The sequence below is a fragment of the Belonocnema kinseyi genome, chromosome 1 (genome assembly GCF_010883055.1).
Source record: "Belonocnema kinseyi isolate 2016_QV_RU_SX_M_011 chromosome 1, B_treatae_v1, whole genome shotgun sequence".
NCBI lineage: Eukaryota > Metazoa > Arthropoda > Insecta > Hymenoptera > Cynipidae > Belonocnema > Belonocnema kinseyi.
Window position 1 is genome coordinate 159,071,190 of NC_046657.1, and position 5,723 is coordinate 159,076,912.

The 5,723-nt window shown below is 25.6% G+C and overlaps 1 protein-coding gene across 2 annotated transcripts in view; it reads right to left on the reverse strand.

The window, feature by feature from the left end:
- The window catches only part of LOC117171661, a 6,987-nt gene extending 6,832 nt beyond the window's left edge, over positions 1-155 (reverse strand). The window contains exon 1 of one of the 2 annotated variants that reach the window (XM_033359179.1): positions 29-155. The gene's annotated coding sequence lies outside the window, so the exon portion shown is untranslated. Of the gene's footprint in view, positions 1-13 lie in introns of both variants that reach the window. The other variant, XM_033359173.1, reaches the window with a different exon arrangement.
- Positions 156-5,723: the final 5,568 nt, after the last annotated feature.

The following is a 5,723-nucleotide window of genomic DNA, read 5'->3' on the forward strand; positions in this document are numbered from 1 at the left end:
AATTTATTCTCACAACAAAAGTGTTTACTGGAATTAAAAGAAAAATTTGAAGCTGGTTCCTTAATTTGGTTGTATTCTCTATTTTAAATAAATTTCAAATAGGGATGAACGTTATGATGTTCCAGTCGCGAATGAATTTCAATACGTCCTCTCAGTTGAACATTCGCGTAACTGATGAACGAGAATCTCCTGATTCAACTATCATAAAGGAAAAATCCTCCCTCAACTTTCGCTTTCACGGATTCGCGACTAAAACAAACATCCTTATAAGTAGCGTGAACTTTAATTATCGCAACATGACAGATTCTAGATAAATGTTTCGATTTATTAATATTTCTCGCGTTTAATTCAATCCGCATATAAGTATGGTAACTCTACTACCATTTCTTTGCATTGCATTTCAAAACAAATGTTACGCAGTTATGGATCCAATGAACCAGAGAAAAAAAATTATTTTGGGTAGGACTCGAACGCTGGCGGTTTATACGTGTACTGAGAAAATACGGCTATTTATACTAAAATATCGATACACCTAGCCATAACCTGTAAAATAAAATTTAATGTTTTTTTAAAAGAAATCATAAAACTGGTTTTTCTTGAAAACTTAACCGTTTTCAAAGAAAAAATTAGTAGATTTTGTCAAGACCAAGCAGATAATTCTTGTATTTTTTAATTTCTGACGAAAAAGCAGGTAAACAACTCTTTTAGAATTTTATTGGGTGATTATTTGATGGAAAGGGTTTTGGGGAGATAAAATTAAATAATTAAAGATATTATCAATTTTTCTCTGCTGGCATAAATTCTTCATTTCATATAAATATTTATATAATTTAACTTAAATAATTATTTTATAACATGTGAAAAAATGTCTCTCTAGTTCCGCTGGGATTTGAACAGAGTTTTTCTTATTACTAGTCTAATGCTCTTGCCTACTAAGCTACTGAGATTACGAAATATATATTATCAATTATTATAAGGTTTAATTATTTAATTTTATCAGACCTAAGCCTATTTGAATTTTTTTATAAGACAAAGAATTTAGACCAGTAAAGAATAATCCGATAAAAATTTTAATTATTTAATTTTATTTAACCAAAACCCATTCAATTTAAATTATATCAATTCCAGATCTTCGAAAATCATATAGGTCTAGAGATTACAACATGCAATCTGAAAATCTCTGTTCAAATCCCAGCGAAGCTAGAAATACATTTTTTCACAACTTATTAAATGAATATTTCTAGAAATGTATTGGCTTATCATTAATAAAAGTTATTTTATATATTCTCTTTGATAATTTTGAAATTAAGGCTACAATTTAAAAATGTTTTTTATTTGTGATTTACGCTGGAAAAGAGTATTTTTATAATAAAGAATTTTATCATAAAATCATATAGTTTCAAAGAAAACTTAAAATTTCTACTAATTTTATTTTTTCCTAATTTTTTCACCGTAAATGAGCAAATTAAAACAGAAATTATCATCAAAACTACGTTTTGTTAGCATTTTTAAGTGAAATTTTCATTTTTCAGGAAGAATGATGAGATTTCAAATATTTATAAATTTTTAGCAATAGTAGCTGACGTTAGCGCTTTACACCAAAAATGAGTATTTTAAAACGAAAATTATAATAGTTAAAACATTTTCAATTTTTTAACAGTTTGAAGTTATTATTACGGTTTTCATAGGAAATAGGCCATTAAAAAAAATAAATAAAAAATTAAAAAATAGATATCAAGAAGATTCATAACATTTTAACAGTTTTAGGTTATGTTGGCATTTCCCGCAGGAAATCGTTTTTTTTTTCAAACAAAAAACATTTGGTTAAAAGAAAGATTTACAAACCTAAAAAGTTTTTAGTTTTGTTATGTCAATTTTAATCTCTTTTGGTTGAAAATTCAACTATTTTGTTTTAAAAAATCGTCTTTTTGGTTGACAATTCGACTACTTGGTTGAAATTAGATCTACAATGTTAAAAATTCATTTTCTTAGGGTTAAAAATTCATAATTTGAGTTAAAATTTCATCTTTATGAGAGAAATTTTCACATTTTTTTCTTGCAATGTCGTCTTTATGAGTTAAGCATGAAACTTTATTGGTGCAAATTTTTAATAATTTATATTTTTTAGTTAAAGTATCAATAATTATAATACATTTTATGTTGAGACTTCATTTGTTTTAGTTGAAAACTTATCTTTTTGGTTGAAATTTAAACTATTTCCTTGAAATATAATCTTTATGGATTAAAAATTAAACTACTTTGGTGGAAAATGCATATAATTGGGTTGTAAATAAATAACAAATTGGATTCAAAATTTGTTCTTCTTTAATTAATTTTTTTGTTGAAAATTCATCTAAGATGTTTTTAATTACTGTTTTAGTTCAAGTTTCATCATTTCAGTTTAAAATTAATTTTGTTATAAAAATTTCTGATACATTGTAAAAAAATTCATTTTTTAAGTTGGAGATTAATCATTTTAGTTAAAAATTTATCTTTTTGATCGAAAATTTAACTCTTTTAATGTAAATTTATTTACTTTTTGTGTAAAATTAATATTTTTTGTAGAAAATGAAGTAACGGCATTTTTGGTTGAAAAATGCTTTTTTAAAATAAAACATTCATATATTTGTCGAAAAATAATTTTTTTTTAATTAAAAATTCGACTATTTGGTGAAAAATTCATGTATTTGTTGAACATTCATCGTTTTGGTAGAAATTAAAATTTTGGAGACAAAATAATCTTTTTGGTTTAAATTTCAACTTTTTTCTTGAAGTATTGTCTTTATGGGTTGAAAATCTAACTATTTTAGTATTTCGGAAGCAAGTTCATATATTAGGGCTAAAAAAGAAAAATTTTATTTACATGTTTTTTTCTTTTTGAAAATTAATTTTTTATTTAATAATTGAACTATTTACATAAAACTTCATTCTTTTAATTGCAGATTTATCTTTTTGGTTGAAATATAATTGTTTAGTTACAAATTCAACTACACTCTCAATTTATTTTCAAATTGCGAATTCACTATTTTAGTTCAAAATTAAAATACTGTTTTAAAAATGGTTGTTTTGTTCAATAAGGATTCATCATTTTAGTTCAAAATTCAACTGTATTTTTAAAAATTAATTTTTTAATTTAATATTCATTATCTTAGTTGAAGTTTTGACTATTTTGTTAAAAATTTACTTATTTTTTGGTTCATAATTAATCTTTTTAACTGCAGATTTAACTAACGCCATTTTTTGTTGCTAATTGATTTATTTAAGTTGGAAATTTAACCATTTAGTTGAAAATTCATTTATTTTGTTGAAACTAGATCTTTTTTGTAGAAAACTGAATCATAGCATTTTTGGTTCAAAATTAATATTCATCAATTAAAAACTCACTTATCATTACAAATGTATGTATTTATGAAAATTCATCTGTTTTTTATAAAATTATTATTTTTTTATAAATATTCATCTTTTTGGTTGAAATTTCATATGTTTTCTTGAAATAACGTCTTTGCGGATTGAAAATTAAAATATTTTAGTATTTTAAAAAAAAATTTATATGTTCGGGTTGAATATAAATAGAAAATTTTGTTGAAACTTCCTTCTTTCCGTTTAAAATTAATTTTACAGTTAAAAGTTCAACTACCTTTTCAAAAATCCATTTCTTTAATGAAAGATTTACGACTTTAGTTGAAAATTCTATTTTTTTTTGTTTGTTAAAAAATCAACTACACTCTTTTTTTAAATTTAGAATTCATCGGGTCTTATTTAATTCTAAACAAAGGAAGGTAAATTTTTAACCAAAAATGGAATACTTAAACTTTTAATTAAAAAAATGTGAATTATTAAACAAAAAAACTAATTTTGTACGAAACAGTTTTTTTTTCCCCCAAAATTATTGAACTTTCAAGACAAATTACAAATTTCCTGTACGCAGCAGTTCAATTATCAAATAAAAATATTATATTTTGATCAAAAAGTTAATTTTATTCAGAAAAAAGACTGAGAAAAAAGAAGTTGAATTTTCTACTAAACTAGATTCATTTTTAACAACAACAAACAATTTTCAACAAAAAAGTTCAATTTTAGCAAAAAGTTGGATTCTTATTAAAAAACAAATAACATTTTCGACCAAAGATTTTCGACGAAAGTTTCGACCAAAAAAAGGAATTTTCAATAAAACCGTTGAATTTCCAACCAAAGAGAGGCATTTTTAATTAAAATTTTGAATCCTCAACCAAAAAATTCATCTTTAAGAACGTAGTTCAACTGTAAATCTGGAACAAAATTCAAGAATTTTCCACCAAAAAGGTACATTTTAAACTATGAAAATAAATTTGTTAAAAAAAGATTAATTTTATAAAAAAAAGAACAATTTTCAATACGATTCAAGAGTTCCCAGCCAAAAAGTTCAATTTTTAACTAGAAAAATGCATTAAAAAAAAAGAGATTAATTTAGTGCCAAAAAGACGAATTTTTAACCAGATTCAAGAATCCTAAAACAAAAAGTTGAACTTTCAACTAAAAAAGGCGAATTTTTATGATAAAAAAATAATTAACCGCAAAAAAAACGAATTTTGAAAAAATCTCAAGAGTTTTCAAACAAAAAGTTAAACGTTCTACTAAAAAGGATTAATATAAAAACTAAAAATGTTACCATATGTGCTTTTATAAAAAAAATTTCTAAATTCTCAGCCGATAAGATCTGTGTAATGTTAGTTTGACTGCCCTTCCCCTTTCCGGTACCGACCGTGGGTTTCGTCAGACCCCCCCCCCCCTCCAAGTGATAACTCAGTTTATGGTCGACCCCTTAGATACTATGAACTATAATAATTTCATATAAACATTAATTTCAGATTTTAATTTAAAAATCGTGTGAATTTACGCCAGCAGATAAAAACCCCGGTAGCATATTTAACTTTAAACAACAAATTTCGTAATCAAAAATTTTTTGAACGGTTTTTCTCTTTTTTTGTGAAGATTAATATTTAGGGGGAGTTCGGATAAAAACTCTAGAACACCAAACAATAAGAGATAAAAAAATTAGAACCTTCAGGAATAACAAACGGCATTGAAGTAATTAATTTGCTTGGAATCGAATGTTTTGAGATCAGGAAACGAAACAGAAGCAATTACTCTACTCAGAGTTGGCTGCTTGCTATGAAGATTACCATTTTACTCCGCTCACCTTTGACTCGTGAGAGTGAATCTGTGATTCCATTGACGGGTTTCCATTCATTTCTCTAGTGTATATTTTGCAGCTCCCGGTTGCTTCTGTCAAGAATAAGAAGAAAATAAAAAAGGCAAAAAATGAAAAGAACGAACACGAGTCGTTTCCACATATCCATAATACCAAGCCTGTTAGAATATCAAGAAACACTTTATTGACATTACTAGGTACAATGCCTCATTGGTTGACCTATCACATGAGTCTGGCATCCGTAAATTTATTGCGAGCCTTTATCTTGTTCAAGCATTTTTCCCTCGAAAATATCCGCGACGACTCTGGGGCTCTATTCCTTATTAACACTAGAATACGAAAGGTCATCGATTTTCGAGACAAATAAATAATCATTGTTTGAACAAATCTTATTATTTCGCATTAACATAAACGTGAGAATATTGGACTATTTATGTAACATCTTCAATGCGAATCCTTTCAAAAGCAGAATGAGACTTCTGCCATTATTTGTTGTCAAAAAAAAAAAGAAAAAATACTGAATACCAACACC